Below are 17208 nucleotides of genomic sequence, written 5' to 3' on the forward strand. Positions count from 1 at the left end.
TTAATTTCCTGTGTTGTGTCTTTTATAACGTCACTGAAATGTCTTAGCAGTGCCATTTTGTATGATGTTTACTCACTTTCTCTATGACTATCAATCCCTTACAAAAACACAGAGTCAGAGCCATTTCTCATGGATAACAAACAACTCTTTCTTTCTGCAATCATTCTTTTATGTCCATTTTCCAACCCATCTCTATTATCTGGTAGGTAAGACTTGTAAAAAGAGAAAATTATTTCAGGTATACCATTGTTGTTTTTCAGTTTCTCCAGTATTTAAAATGTATGTTCTTTCCCCTGTAATATTGCCACCTCCCCTGATGCAGATGCACAGCTGAACAATTATTTTATACCAAACTCCTTCATTACTTATCCTGGGAGGGGAACATAGGCTATCGACCAGGAGGTCATTTCAAGCCTAGCTGTAACATCCCAATGTAATACCAATGATACAGTAGTCAATACCCAGGATTGTATTTAGTAATGACTGCCCATGTTCAGGAGGGTTGTGGGTGCTATCCCCATTAAGAATTTATAGGTTCATAGGTTCATCAGTAGGTACTAGGCTATCAGTCCAAGGACCTAGGTAAGCCTAGCCAACAAGGTTCCCTGGCTTACTCCACCCAAGAAAGTTATTTTCCTGTGCCCCTGTTGAGCAGAGACACCAAAGTGATTCCCGGAGTGTATTTCCTATTTCTCATCCACTTATCAAGATTTTTCTTGAAGAGTGCTAATGAGGAACTTTGCTTGACATAGATGGGTAGCTTGTTCCAGATTATGGGAAGTCTCTGGGACAGGAATCTATCCCTCCAGCATGTCCTGTTTATTGTGGTGACAAGGTTTAGATCCCTAGAGTGTGTAGCTCGGAGGGATTGGGATTTCTTTAGGTGTAGCATGTCCAACAGCTCTGGGTTTGACATAGCTTTATATGTTAGGCAGAGAACACCTCCGAGTAGGTGATATGCTACGGAGTAAAGCTGAAGTTTTTTGAGACGGTCACTGTAGGGCATCTGTTTGAGGCCAGTAATCCTCTTTGTGAGGTACTTCTATGGCCTTTCCAGCTGTTGCAGTTGTCTTGTGAGGTACATTCCAAAAGGGGCATTGTACTCTATAATGGGTCTAATGAGTGTCGAGTAGAGGGGAACAATGACCTCTTTTTTCCTAGATGAGAACGCTTTTGTGATGAGGTGCACCATGTAGAAGGATTTCCTGGCTACTGGGGCGATGTGATTATCAAAGGAGAGACTACTGTCCACCTGGGTCCCCAGGTCTCTTATCACACATTCGGCATTAATTAGACTGACACCTATGTGGTAGTTCATGGGAACAGAGTTTTTACCAAAGGGGATGACAGTGCACTTTTTGGCATTGAGCTTGAGGCCATGGCTCTTACACCAGGCATATGTCTCAGTGAGGCCCTTTTGCAGAATGTCCACATCATTTGGCGACTCAACTATGGCTCCAAGTTTGCAGTCATCTGCGAACTTCTTTAGCCAAAGGCCTTCTGTGTTAGCCTGTACTTCAGAGAAGTAGATACCAAACAGGAGAGGTCCCAGGACTGAACCCTGTGGTACTCCACTTGTCACTGGTTTGAAGTCAGATTTGGAGTCTGCAACTTTTACAGTGTGGGTTCTTTCAGTGAGCCAATTGACAACCCATCTTGTGACGTAGGGATTTATGCCTGGATTAGTGAGTTTAGCTATAATTCCAGAAAGGGGGATGGTGTTGAATGCCTTGGAGAGGTCAAGATACGCTGTGTGAACCACCTTACCATCATCTACAGCTTTGGTGACTGCCTCAAAGAAGTCGATCAAGTTCAGGAGGCATGATCTGCCTTTCACAAACTCGGACTGGATGGGGTCCAGAGTTTGGAGGTTACCAAGTCTTTGTTTATGAGTTCCATGATGATACATTCCATGGCCATACAGACCAGGCTCGTCAGGCTAATAGGGTGATAGTTCCCAGGATCAGTGGTGGCTCCTCCTTTGTGGAGTGAGATAACTGTTGCTGTGCACCATTCAGTGGGCACAAAGCCTGATGTTAGACTATGATTGAACATGGTGCTTAGGTGGGGAGCCAGTTCATTCTGAAGATTGTGTAAAATGCAGCCTGGGATGTTGTCCGATCCTATGGTTGCTGTGTTTTTGACTTTAGAGAGTGCAGCTTTTATCTGCATAGCTGTGATTACAGGGACTCTGCATTCTTCCTGTATAGATATGGGCCCTTTAGCTGGTGAGAGGGGATGTTGGCAATATCAGTTGGTTCTGTAATTTTCATGCCATTGTGCTGCAACTCGGAGCAGATCTGGCTGTTGCCATTGATATTCTTGACATAGCTATAGAATGCTTTGTTGTTGTTCCTAGAATCTGTGGTGATTTTGTTTTTGTAGCTAGCTTTGAAGGATCTTATAAGGGATCTCAGTTTCTTACTGAGGCTGACCAGGGAACTCCTCAACTCATGAGATTTTACTCTCTTTTGCAACAGTTTCTTCCTTCTGTTGTAGAATTTGTTTATGGCAGGGGACCACCAGATTGACTTCCTTTTTTTGGAGGATAGAGTCTTGGTTCTGTTTGGGATAGCACGATCCACGCACTTGTGTAAGTGCTTATAGAGTGCATCTATGTAGGATTCAGCAGTCGTAACTGTATTGTCCATCTGCAAGGGTGTCATGAAGTTTGCCACTTCTGTCTTAAGAAGCATGAAGTTGGCTTTGAAGAAATTTTTTACTATGATTTCCTTAATGGGGGGGTGGGGGCAGGATGTGGATATCTAGGGTGATTAGCTTATGGACGGATCTGACCAACGAGGATTTGACTTCAGGTGTGGAACACCAATCACTCATGTTGGAAATGACTAGGTCTAGGATATTGTTGCCCCTGGTGGGGATATGGATAAGTTGATCCAGGGCATTGGAATTTATGAATTCCAGAAAGTGTTGAGCAAAGGAGTTGGTACATGAGTAATTTTCCCAGCTAATGGTGGGGTAGTTGAAATCGCCCATTATTAGGGTGTTTGGTTGAACCCTAATATTTTCCACTATATCAAGAAAAGAGGAGTGGGAATCCAGGGGCATGGTGGGGGATCGGTAGCAAGCTGCAATTTGGATTGCAGTTTTGCCCAGAGTTAGTTGCACTTGGATAACCTCGGAGCAACTAGCCTGGAGGTGTGGATATCCTTAATGAATATGGACACACCTCTGCCTTTGGTGTTCCAGTCCAGGTTAGGTGGCCGAAAAATTTGGTATGGGTTATAGCCTGGCAATGCTGGGGTGCTGTCTGGAGCCTTGAACCAGATCTCAGGCACTGCACAGATATTGATGTTTCCATTTTAAGGAGTGCCTCGAGGGAGTGCCTTTTGAGGTTTAGACTTCTAGCATTGAGTAGCATTACCCTCAGTTTTTGCTTGCCTGTTCCTGTTATGGTGGTGAATTTGTCATTTGAACCTTGCCTAAAAAAGGTACTATAGGAGCAGCAAGAGCCTTAGCCAGTATCCAGACTCCCAGGTGTAACTGGTGCAGGCCATCTCTGGCATCATCATCTGTCGACCATGTCATCCCAGGTAGACAGATACTGGATCCCCTTAGAATGACACCAGAAGCTTAGCCAATTGTTGAAGTCAGTCATTTTGTCCTTGTACTGCGGTATCATTCTGGGTGATGGCGGGATGCTACTCAGGGCTAGGGTCATACCTGCCTGGGCTACAAGATCGGAGAGCTCCTCCATGTCTCTTTTCATGTAGTCCTGGGAGGTACGTCTCAGGTCATTCACACTAACATGGAAGATGATAGAGTCATATTTGTACTTGTTTTGGAGTGACCTGAGTACGTGGGTTATGTGGCGGATCCTGGCACCTGACAGGCAGCTGACAGTAACCTTTTCCTTGTTTAGCCTAGTGAGTGGGACATCAGTGTGCCTGACTATAGAGTCACCTATGACTAGTGTGTGGTATACGTTGTTTTGCCTTATGGGCTGTGATTGAGTGGCACACTGAGTCTGTTGGCTATGTGTCATTTGGGTTGTGTTGGGGGTGGAGGTTGCTTGCGTTTCTGCTTTGGTGGTCTCTGTTGCTTGAGCAGATTATTATTGAGAGCCTCTGTGAATGTTTTTGTGTTTCTATGTGTGGATTTTGGTGGTACAGGTTTAATGGGATTATGTGATGAGTGTGGTGTGGTGCAAGTGTTTACCTTCTCCTCTTGACTGTCAAGTTCAGTCTTGGTTGGAGAGAGCTTTACCTCCAGTTTGGTTAGATAAGTGCATCTCTCACAGGTTGTGGTATTGGGTGGTAGGAGGAAAGGGTTGTCTGTGTACATGAGGCAATTGCTACATTGCCCCAAGATGCCCAGATTCATCGGATAGGCAAGAGAGAACCCTGGGAGCTGACTCTTGGACATGCCTGAATAAAAAAAAACTACTTTCCTCTAAACAAGTGAGGAAAGTGAGTATAAGAGCTGTTTTTTTAGAAGCAAGTGAGGAAAGTAAGTGCAAAAACTGTTTTCCTCTAAGTAAAGAGGAAGGTTGAGTGCTGTAGTAATTTGTAGCTTATTTAGTGCTAACAAGTTCTGAACACGAATAAGCAAATTCAAGTGCTAAAACTAAGAATCTGTACCTGGATCTTGTGGTAGATAGGCTACCTAGTGCTTGTCACTCCCACTAATAAGCTAGAATGTTTCCCTCGAACACAGAAAGGCTTGGGGTGCTCAGAAGCCTACAAACAGTCCTGGATACAGCAAATCTGTATCTGGACTAGACTAGTTACAGGAAAGGTGGGAAACAAGTGCAAATGCGGGCTTTTAAACCAGAAAGTTTCAGGAGATGGAAAAACTGCCCAAACGGCCAATAAACTACAATTTCTGGGCCAGAAACCACTCCTGTGGTAGATAGGCTACCTAGTGCTTACCACTCCCACTGATAAGCTAGAAGGATTCCCTCCAACACAGAAAGGTTTGGGGGATGCTCAGAAGCTTACAAGCAGTCCTGGATACCGGAAATCTGTATCTGGACTAGACTAGTTACAGGAAAGGTGGGAAACAAGCGCAAACACTGGCTTTTAAACCAAAAGGTTGAAAGAGATGGAAAAACTGCCCAAACAGCCAATAAACTACAATTTCTGGGCCAAAAACCACTCTTGTGGTAGATAGGCTACCTGGTGCTTACCACTCCCACTGATAAGCTAGAAGGCGTCCCCCCAACACAGAAAGGATTGGGGGTTCAGAAGCTTACAAACAGTCCTGGATATAGCAAATCTGTATCTGGACAAGACTAGTTACAGGAAAGATGGGAAACAAGAGCAAACGTACACCATCCACTCATCCAGGTTCCTTTTGAACAGTTTCATAGAGGTACTCTTCTTCACATGAATTGGCAGCCTATTCCAAAGATGTGGCAGTTGCTGAGAGACAATTCTGTCCCTCCAGCATATCCTATTCAAGTTGCAGGCCATATTTAGGTCCCTGGAAAGGGTGGCTCTAGTCCCGTTTGATTTACTGATGTGCAGCAAATTCATTAGGCTTGGGTCAGAGATTGTTCTGTAAATCAGACATAGGTCTCCCCTAAGAAGTCTATATGATACTGAATATAATGACAGGGACTTTAGTCAGTCTGTGTAAGGCAAGTGCTGGAGTCTCTTGATCGTTTTTGTTAGAAACTTTGGAGGTCTCTCCAATTGCTGCAAGTGCTTTGAATAGTACATGCCAAAAGGGGTGTTATACTCAATTATTGGCCTGATTAGTGATGGGTAAAGAGGGGTTAAAACCTCCTTTGCTCTAGAGGTGATGCCTTTGCTAATCAAGTGTGCTACATAGAAAGCCTTCCTTACTACAGCAGACACATGGTGGTCATAGTTACGGTTGCAGTCTAGTTGTGATCCCTGATCCCTTACCACTTTGTAGGTACATAGGGTATTGTTGTTAATTTGATAGTGTAAAGGGACATTGTTTTTACTGAAGGGAATGATGATGCATTTCTTTCCATTTAGTTTAAGAGCGTGACTAAGACACCAGTTGTTGGTCTGTGTAAGACCCTCCTGAAGTATACTGATATTATTTGGGGATTTGATAATTATACCCAGTCTGCAATCATCCACAAACTTGGTCAGCCACAGCCGTTACTTTTGACCTGAACTGAGACGTATATACCAAACAGTAGGGGGCCCAGCACTGACCCTTGTGACACTCCGTAGGTGACAGGTCTGCTGGTTGATGTGGAGTCACCCACTTTGATAGTGTGTGACCGGTTTGTGAGCCAGTTGGCAACCCATCTTACAACAAAGGGGTTTACATTCAGTTTGCTAAGTCTATTGGTAATGCCTGAGTGTGGGACTGTGTCAAAGGCCTTTGCCAAGTTGAGGTATGCTGTTTGCATAGATCTGCCCTCATCAATGGCCCTGGTTATATTTTCAAAGAAATCCACAAGGTTTAACAGGCAGGATCTGCAATCAACGAAGCCAAATTCAGTCGGATCCAGGGTTTAGAGGTCACCTATGTCTTTATTTATGAGGTCCATGATGATATGTTTCATGGTCTTACAGATAAGGCTGGTCAGACTTATGGGTCTATAATTGCCTGGGTCTGTTGCTAAGCCACATTTGTGGAGGGAATAACTGTTGCTGTTCTCCATTCCACAGAACATAACCTGTGATTAGGCTGTGATTCAACAGGGTACTTAATGGTGATGCAAGTTCATGTTTTAATTTGTTTAGAAGACAGCCTGGGATGCAGTCTGGCCCCACAGAGACTGTGTGTTTTGCCTTACACAAGCCTTTACTGACCTGATCTTCAGATATGTAGGATGGGGGGTTTAGGGACAAGGTTTCTGATACATTTGGAGGAGTTAAGGGAGTGAAATTTTCACTAAATCTGTCCTCCATCAGGTTTGCTATCTCTGCGGGATCAGTGTGTGTGATACCATTAGTCACTAGTTTGGCGCATTCTTGGGTCTTACTTTTTAGGCTGCGTACGTAGCTGTAAAAGGCCTTATGGTTATCCTTCTTTGTGATTGCTAAGTTTTTCTCAAAGTTACACTTAGAGGATTTGATATATTGAGTTATTTGCCTGTTTAGGCTGAGGAGGGTGCTATTCCATTCTTGGGGCCTCGCCTTAGTTTTCTTAGACAGCAACTTTTTGTATTTGTTAGTTTGCTTATGCTGGATGTTCACCAAGGTAGCTTGTTTTTACTTGGGGCTCTGGCTTTGATTCTGTCTGGAACAGCCGAGTCTATACACGTATACAAGTGATTGTACATAGCTTAAGTGTAAGCTTTGGTGTAGTGACCACTTCCAGCTGGGTGTGGGGCTTGGAATGCTTTTATACTTTCCCCCATGAGGGTATAGTTTGCCTTGGTGAAGTTTTTTAGTCTGACTTCTCCCTTTGTAAATTTCTCCCTTTGTGAACTCTGGTGTTAGTGCCAGTTTAAGGCAACTAATTTGTGGTCACATTTAACTAATGAGGGTCCGATAGTTGCTGTGGTGCATCTGTTTGTCATATTAATGAGGACCAGATCTACTATATTTGTTACTTTTGTTGGGGTTTAAACAGTTTGTTCCAGGGCATTTGAGTTAACAAAGTCAAGGAAATGTTGCATTAGTGAGTTAGGGCTAGGGTAGGTTTCCCAGTTGATGGTAGGATAATTGAAATCCCCCATGACTAGAGTGTTTGGCAATATTTGGATTGACCCTGGTTTGGCCAAGTAGGCCTTGTGAACATCATGATTCATGGAGGGGGATCTATAACTAGCTATGACTTGCATGGGGGTCTTACCCACAGTAATCTGAACTTGGAGTAACTCCATGAAGTTGTACTGTCTAACTAGTCTGGATGTGAATTTATCTCTAATATAGATAGAAACACCACCTCCTTTGGTTCTCTGATGTTCATTTTGTGGTCTGAAGGTGTGGAAGGCATTGTAGCCTTGAAAGGCTAGGGTACTCTCTGAGGCATTGAACCAGGTTTCTGTGACTGCACAGACATCTACATCCTCCAGTGACAGGAGTGCTTAAAGGGTGTGCAGCTTTTGGTTTAGGGTCCTAGCATTTATCAGCATAAACATTGTTCTGTTATGATTGGCAATTTTCATGTTGGCAAATTTTGTTTTTGAGACCTTGCCTAAAAAAGGCACTATGTGGGAGGAAAGAGCCTTTTCCAGCAGCTGAAAGCCTAGTGGTGCCAGGTGCAAACCATCCCTGGGAAAGCAGCGATGTTTGCCCACCATGTCATCCCAGGATGATAGAAACTGGCTCCCCTTTGAATGGCACCAAAAACTAAGGCAATTATTGAAATTGATCATTTTTTGTTTATACTGTGGCATCATTCTAGGTGAGGGTAATATGCTGCTCAAGGCTAGGGACATACCTGCCTGGGACACATATTCAGAGAACTCAATCATGTCTCTCTTCATAAAATAGTACAGTGAGGTATATCTCAGGTCATTCACTCCAACATGAGCTACAACAGAGTCATAATGGCAGCTGTTGCCAAGAGACCTGAGTGCATGAGTAATCTGATGAATTCTGGCACTGGCCAGGCAGCTGACCATGACTTTCACCTTCTCTAACCTGGTGAGTGGGACATCTGTGTGTCTCACTATGGAGTCTCCAATGACAAGAAAATTTGGTTTGAGTGTTACACCTTAAGGGCTTGGTAGGTGAGACACTGGTGTTGCTATATGGCTTGGATGCTGTGGGAACTGTCTTAGCTGTAGTGCTCTTGTGTTTTGCAGGTTTCTGGTGTTTTGGTAGGTTTTGTGAGAGAACCTCCGCACATGCTGATTTATGTATTGGATGCATACTATGTGTATGAGTAGTGGTATTATGTGCATCAGTAGTGATGGGTAAGTTGACAACCTCTTAAGTGTTACTGTTTTGAGTGCTAGACAGCAGGGATTTAAGATGCTTAGGTTAGAAACATCTCTCACACTCTGTACTACAGTGAGTTATCAGTAGAGGGTTGTCAGTGCACATGAGGCAGTTGCTACACTCCCTCAGGAGACCTAAGTCAACAAGACTGGCAGGAGAAACAAGCATAGTCCAACCATCCATAATGCTAGTTTTGAAGAGCTGTTATCAGTAGCAATACATCTTAGACTGAAAATGTACTAAGGATGAGGACTACACTAATGAACTACAGCTGTATCTAAGGGAAAACGTGTTTAAATGATCTGTCTGGCTATGGCACACAATTGTGCAGCAGTGTGTGGTGCTGTGCAATGCACAAACAAGGAGAAACCCACTCAAATGCAGGGCTTAAATAGCAGAAGCTAAAAACTTTAAAAAACTCAAATGAACCAATGAGGGTACTTACTCCAAGCCCTAGACCAATTGCCCTTCACCACACAGGTTCCAGTCAGCACACTTCTCTCACAAGGGTGCAGAAGGGCCTTTCTAATCAAAGATGGCTTAGAAAATGTGCTCAGAATACTACAGCCACTACAAACAGACACAGATGCAAAACACCTGCATCTGGAGTATGCTACAGCTACTAGCTACACTGATTTAGGTGGGAAACACTAAAAAATGTTTTAAATAGCAGAAAAACAGCAATGAGACACTAAAGAATGTTTTAAACAGCAAACAAATCAGTTATTTAAAACCCTGCATGGTGAGAAAACAGAACAAATAAAATAGATGGTTTGCAAACAGTGAAAAGTAGCAACAATTACTATGCAATCAGTGAAAATAGCAAAAAAAGCTTTGCAAATAGTGAAAACAGCAACAAAATGCAACTTAACAGGCATAGTAAAGCAGACAAATGCAGCACAGATGGTGCAGTTTAGTTTACAGTATTAAAATACAATATTAAATGAGCAGAACACTGTAAAAAGTATAGCAAATAGTACAATCAAGCAAAAACAAAAAATAGGCAACGTACGTATTTTGAGAACCTCAGAAGGCTCTAGTCATCTGGTATCGCAGCTCAGAGTTGCGGCTAGTAGCCCATCTCAGTTCAAACAAGCAGAAACCTGCTCACATGCAGGGCTTAAATATCAGAAGCTAAAAACTTAAAAAAAAAACAAAATAAAATAAAAAAACTCAAAAGGACCAATGAGGGTGCTTACTCCAAGCCCTAGACCAATCACCCTTCACCATAATGGTTCCAATCAGCACATCTCTCACAAGGGTGTAGAAGGGCCCCTTCCGATCAAAGATGGCTTGGAAAATGTGCTCAGCCACTACAAACAGACCCAGATGCAGAAAACCTGTACCTGGACTATGCTACAGCAACTAGTTACACTAATTTAGGTGGGAAACACTAAAAAAATGTTTTTAACTGCAGAAAAACAGCAGCGAGACACTAAAACATGTTTTAAATAGCACAAAAACAGCAGGAAAACACTAAAGAATGTTTTAAACAGCAAACAAATCAGTTATTTAAAACACTACTTGGTGGGAAAACAGAACAGATGTTTTGCAAACAATGAAAAGTAGTAACAAATACTATACAATCAGTGAAAACAGCAAAAAACAAAAAGCTTTGCAAACAGTGAAAAGGGCAATAAAATATAATTTAACATACACAGCAAAGCAGACAAATGCATTACAAACAGTGCAGTTTAGTTATAGTATTATGTAAGCAGAAAACAATACAAAGCGCAGTAAATAGTATAATCTAGCAAAAAAAAAAAACAGGCAACTTACATTTTTTGGGAAGCTCAGAAATTTTTAGTTGTCTGGTATTTCAGCTCAGAATTGTGGCTAGTGGCCCACCTCAGTTCATCTCAGTTCAAACAAGAACAAACCTGTTCAAATGCAGGACTTAAATACCAGAAACTAACAACTTAAAATACCAGAAGCTAAAAACTTAAAATTGTTGAATGGTTTAAGTTAATTCCTTTAAAATGATTGCTGTTGGTCTATGACATGTGGTGGATATCTTCCTCTGAGCATAGGAATGGATGGCTTATTTGCATTTCTAGCCCATGAACTGTTCTGCAATTTTTTTTCTTCACCAGAAATGCAGAAAATACCTAAAAGATAGTTGCATTTTATATTACTACATAGTAAAGGAAATGATTACTAACAGATAGTTTCCTGTTCAACCCAATAACAGACAAATTCTCCCTAAATGATTCTTTAGTACTTTACAGAGTTTGAATGCATTGTTGGGTAAGATCCGATTTTATGAACAACACCCTCATAAGGTTCTGTTCATGTACCCAAATCAATGCAGATGAAATGTAACCACAGCTTCTTATTACGTTTTACCTGGCAGATTAGTAACTTCCAATTCACTTGTAAAAATAAAAATAAGATAAATAGTTGAAAGTAAAGAACTATAGCAAGAAAAAATAGACCCCTATTTTGATGTCACTGCTTCCTATGCAACAGAACATTTTTATTTTAATGATGAACAGCAAGCCAATAACATACATTTTTCATTAAGTGCTTTCCCTATATTCTGTATGGCACTTCAGGCGTTGGCATAAACGTTCATCGATTGCTTTTTCAGACAAGCGAGAAGCTGAGTTCCTGTCTGTTACCTCATTCACTTCCAGAATGAAATATACTATTTTTAATGGCAAAAAATGCATATTTTCTAATCACATCTGCCAGTTTCAGCCCCTTGTTACACAACTTACTTTTTAACAAAGTAACTCATTATACTCAATGATTTCACACATTTGACTTGATGAAAGAGATGTCTCTTGTTTAATGACACATCTCAACTGGAATTCATCATGCTTGACTCCAGCAGATGTGTACTGCACAGCTAGAGACCGATTATTTTTCTTTATCCTGCTTTTTCTTGTGAGGAGCTTTATTTCTGGTTAAATAAAATAACACCTTAGAGGAAACATATGAAAAATATATAACTACCTGGACTCTAAATTTGTTAAAAATGAAATCAGTCAGTGTGTTTAGTAAACTGTATTTTTTTCTAAAACAGCTTATAAACTTTTAAAGTAGTTTTCAAATATCTTATTTTACAGTGTTAGAATATAAACCTCAACCCTATTCATTTAATTTATTGACTACCTAAAGAGGGCAAATGATAGACACATAGGCATGAAAAATAAAAAGCTGGCTTAATGTTCCAGTAAATAAAATATTCTGTTTTTTCCTTCTAGGAAAATGTGCATGTGTTATTCTTGGCAAGAATGTTTCACATTTCAGCTCACAAGAAAAGAATTGGAATTGTGGCATTCTTGCCACAACAGCCTTATTCAGAGTCGCAGTAATTTTCAGCAACTGCACCTCACTTTTTCATGTCATCCTTTACTGTCAAAGTAAGGGCGATTCAACATTATAAATCATGCCACTTAAGTTGGAAATGCATCATCAGCTCTATGTGAGAGGTAGAAAACAGAGTGGTAAAAACAAGAGACCCTGTCATTTTTCATTATTGTCATACAGATAGGAGGCAAAGAATTCCCACTGCTAACGGCATGATGCAAATTGGAAATTTGTTTGCTCAGATTCTAGAACAATAAGTTCTACTGACAAGCAAAACTCCTTACAAAAATAGCTCTTTGTATCTTCCAGCATTCAAACTTAAGACTAAAGAGCACTTTATTGTAAGAGTGACCCTAAAAAGTTAGAAGTACCATCTCAGTCCAAGATTGGCAAACACAGTATAACATTTTATTCATTCTTGATTGCTGTTGTTAGAATTTTTTTCATACTTTTTGTTTTGGAAAATTCATTTCACTACCAACCATCTTCTATCTACCCAGGCTTTTTATACTTGTGTAGGACTCATATAATATAAATATATATAAATCATTCTGTCCATGACCAGCTTCGGTCAGTCACTTGTGAGTCATGTCACATCACCTGCAGGTCATTGCAGATAAGCAGATGTTCTGAGAACTGCCAACGATGGTGCCATCAAGAACCAGGGAATTCAAAAAGGAGGCATTAAAAATCATATGCATCTACCACTTCAACCAGGAAGCCTAGTGAAGCACAGTGTGGGTAGTAGGGTAGAAAAGTGATACATTAACATGGTAGTTACATAGCGTGGCAAGATCAGAAACACAAGCGAATTATAAAAGGTTTGTATAAAGCATCGTGTGGGCAATAATATACAGAAATACATAAAATACATAAAAAATGTAGGTATAAAATACAGCGTGGGCAGGCATGGGTAGAAGTGTAGAATTATACATAAAGGATGACACAGGTGTGTGGAGGCAGTAATGACGGTTAATTGCCCACAGTGCAGGTACTTATGAAGGATAGTTTCTGACAGTGGGGTAAATAGCATCATAGGCACTACAAAGCAAGTACGTCTGAAGGCCATGTGTGCCTGGGCAAACACCATTATCAAGATGCTCATCCCCCAATTGCAGAAAGGAAAAATAGGTCAAGCTGGAGATGAAGTTGTGAGTACCCATCTAGCCATCAAAATTAGTATTGTAAGAGGTGAGGGTTCCACTCTGCTTAACAAGCAAGGGTAATTTAAACAGAGTTTACAGTTGGTCACTGAATAGGTCCTTGTGAAGCATAGTGTGGGCAGTACTGTAAGGAAATTATAACCAGAAGCTAGACTTACAACTGGGCAGTTGTGTGTTGGATGGGATTCTACATAGATGAAACACGTTAGTGAAAAGTATTGTAGGATAATTAGACAAATAGCAATGGGTCATTAGGAGAACATTACTACAAATAAATATTTCAACAATTTTGGTAACAAACCCGCACTTTTGATAAGGCACATGACTGCCTCCATATCAGTACTGTTACTTCGTTGTTTTTAAGTCAATGTTCAGGTGGAAATGGCCAACTGAGCATTTTCACTGTATGCAAATGCAGCCTGGTTAACCTGCAGGAGATCTGATTATGTGAATGGGAGTTATGTGCATTGGTTTTGGTTCTGTCCTACTTCTGCAGAGTTGTGGTTAGATTTTTACTCTACAATAAATGCAGTTTTAGGGAAAGCTCTCCAACCATATCTCAAGTGGAGTCTGGAGGGCTCCCTTTTGTCTATGGATTAATCTGATGTGTTGAAGCCTGAGAGAGGATGCTGCTTGTCAGCTGCGACAGTTATAAAATGTTATACTACCTAACTGCTGTGGAAACTTTACTGTGAGCTCCCAATGTGATTGTTGGACTACTACTATTAATTATGGGCATACACAACCTGTGAGACTTTGCTTTTATACATTATTTTTGTTTATTGGGAAAGTCTAACTGCAAATGTATTCTTACTCAGTGGATGATAAATGGGAAAACTTCCAGATTAATACAGATGTAGCTAAAACAAAGAGTAAAAAGGTCAGACAGAAAAAAAAATCCATAAAAATGCAATATATTAATCATGGGAATAACACAACCTGTGAGCTTTTGGTTTTATACATTATTTTTGTTTAAAGAATGTGCTTGCTGTACATCAGTACCCTGATTGGAGAATGAGCGTCCTCCAGCAGGGTATTACTGTACAAGTAATGCCCACTGAAAAACCTGCCCACCGCTTCACAGCAGCATATCAAGCTTCCATGGAACTCAGACTGAGAAAAAGGAATGGCAGCCATTATTTTACATTCGGTAAGCAGGGCATCTGCTATTTAGCAAGTGTAAAATAAAATAAAAGTAAAATAAAAAAACTGTATGTATGTGTTTGTGAAAGTATATGCGTGTGTGAGTATGAGAGAGAGAGATTGGTTGAGCTACTATTTTACGCTCGCTAAACATTAAAATGTGTAATTAATTCCTTTCCAGGGCCTGCAGTGTGGGGCCTCATAACAACCCTGGGCAGGCATTGATTACACATTAACACACACTGTCAGGCATTATTGCTTGCTTATTGGGAAACTCTATCTGGGATTGGATTCTTATTCAGTGGATGCCAAGGGGGAACTTTTCCACCTTAATACAAATGTAACTAAAACATTGAGTAAAAATGTCAGATAGAAAAAACATTCAGTGAAAAACAAAACAAAAAATCTAACAAGACTAGACTTCCCACTGTGTGATTCCTTAAACCTTTTGCATTAGAGGCAACATGGTATATATGCAAATGATCATTTAAGGATAGCAGGTATTTCAGCTATATGGTAATGTTGAATATCAATGACTTTTTTTCTTTTTAAGTCTCTCTATAAATAAATTGAAGCTAATAAAACTATCTGCGCAAGCTTACAACATCCATAATTAAGCCTTCTTATGGAATTATCCACACAACATAAATGGAATATTTGGTTAGCCTTTAGAAACACAGGGTTGTCATACCCAACTGATATCATAAACCTTAGGGTGACTTCAAAATATCCCAACTAACAAACTAAAACAATGAGTAAAAAGGTCACACAGAAAAAGCAATTAGTAAAAACCAAAAGAAAAATCTAGCATGGCTAGACTTTCCACTGTGTGATTCCTTAAACCTCTTATATTATAGGCAACATGGGATATATGCAAATGACCTTTAAAGACATCAGGTGTTTCAGCTATATAGCAGTTCTGAATGTCCATGACTTTTTTTCTTTTTAAAAAGTTGGGTAGACAGACAATACAGAACAAAAGCTACATTAATACAAATGTAAGACAAAGTTTATCTATGATTCCAGAGTGGCGGATGGTGTTGAAAGCCTTGGCGAGGTCCAGATAGGCTGTGTGGACCACCTTACCCTCGTCCACAGCTCTGAAGACTGATTCAAAGAAGTCAATCAGGTTCAGGGGACAAGATTGGCCCTTCACGAACCCAAACTGGGTGGGGTCCAGTGTTTGAAGGTTGCCAATGTCTTTGTTTATAAGTTCCATGAAAATACATTCCATGCCCTTGCAGATCGGGCTCATCAGACTGATTGGACGGTAGTTCCTGGGATCCTAGGTGGATCCCCCCTTGTGGAATGGGATAACTGTAGCTGTGCACCACTCAGTGGGTACGAAGCCTGAGGTAAGGCTATGATTAAACATGCCACTTAGGTGAGGTGCCAGTTCATTTTGTAGTTCATGTAGTACACAGCCTGGGATGTCACCTGGTCCCATGGATGCTGTATTCTTAGCCTTGGAGAGTGCAGCTTCTACCTGTGTGGCCGTGATTACCAGTATTTGGCAATCTTTTGGTATTAAGATGGGCCCTTTAGGGGATGTGAGGGGGAGAAGTTGGCAATAAATCGATCTGCCAGGATATTGGCAATATCCCTGGGATCAGTATAGTTAATGCCATTCTGTTGTAGCTCAGAGCAGATCTGAGCATTGCCATTTAGATTCTTGACATAGTTATAGAATGTCTTGTGGTTGTCTTTGGAATCTTTGGCAATTTTATTTTCATAACTAGCTTTGGAGGATTTTATGAGGGATTTCAGCTTCTTACTGAGGCTGTTAAGGGAGTTTTTTGTATCCTGAGATTTTCCTCTTTTCTGCAGCAGTTTCTTCCTTCTGTTGTATAGTTTGTTTATGGCAAGAGACCACCAGATTGTCTTCCTTTTTTTGGAGGAAAGCATCTTGATTCTATTTGGGATGGCACGATTCATGCATGAGAGGAAGTGCTCATACAGTGCCATAGTGTAGGATTCAGCAGTCAAACTTTCAGTTCCCGTCTGCATGGGTGTCATGAAGTTTGTAACTTCTGACTTGAGTAGCATAAAGCTGGCTTTGGAGAAGTGTCTTACGGAGGTTTCCGTACTGGGGGGTGGGAGTGGGATGTGGATGTCAAGGGTGATTTGTTTATGGTCAGACCTACCAATGAGGGGGTGACCACTGGTGTGGGGCATCTATTTCCCATGTTGGTAATGACCTAGTCTAGGATATTGGAGCCCCTCATGGGACAATGGATTGGTTGATCCAGGGCACTGTAATTTATGAATTCCAAGAACCGTTGGGAAAAGGTGTTGGTTCCCAGTTAATGGCAGGGTAGTTGAAATCACCCAGTATTAGGGTGTTTGGTTGTATTTTAATATTTTCCAGTATGTTTAGAAAGGTATAGTAAGAATCTTGGGGCATGGTGGGGGATCTGTAGCAAGCTACAATTTGGATTGCAGTTGTTCCTAGTGTTAGTTGCACCTGGAGAATTTCTGATGCATTGTGTTGGGCAACTAGCCTGGAGGTGTGAATATCTTTGGTGAATATGGACACTCCTCCACCTTTAGTGTTTTGGTCTTGGTTTGGTGGCCTTAAAGTGTGGTAAGAGCTGTAGCCCGATATTGCAGGGGTGCTCTCTGGAGCCTTGAACCAGGTCTCAGTTACTGCACAGATATCGATGTTCTCCATTTTTAGGAGTGTCGAGAGAGAGTGCATTTTGAGGTTTAGACTTCTAGCATTGAGTAGCATTACCTTCAGATTT

This window comes from Protopterus annectens, chromosome 4.part0 (genome assembly GCF_019279795.1).
Source record: "Protopterus annectens isolate FY-2018-M chromosome 4.part0, PAN1.0, whole genome shotgun sequence".
NCBI classification, from domain to species: domain Eukaryota; kingdom Metazoa; phylum Chordata; order Ceratodontiformes; family Protopteridae; genus Protopterus; species Protopterus annectens.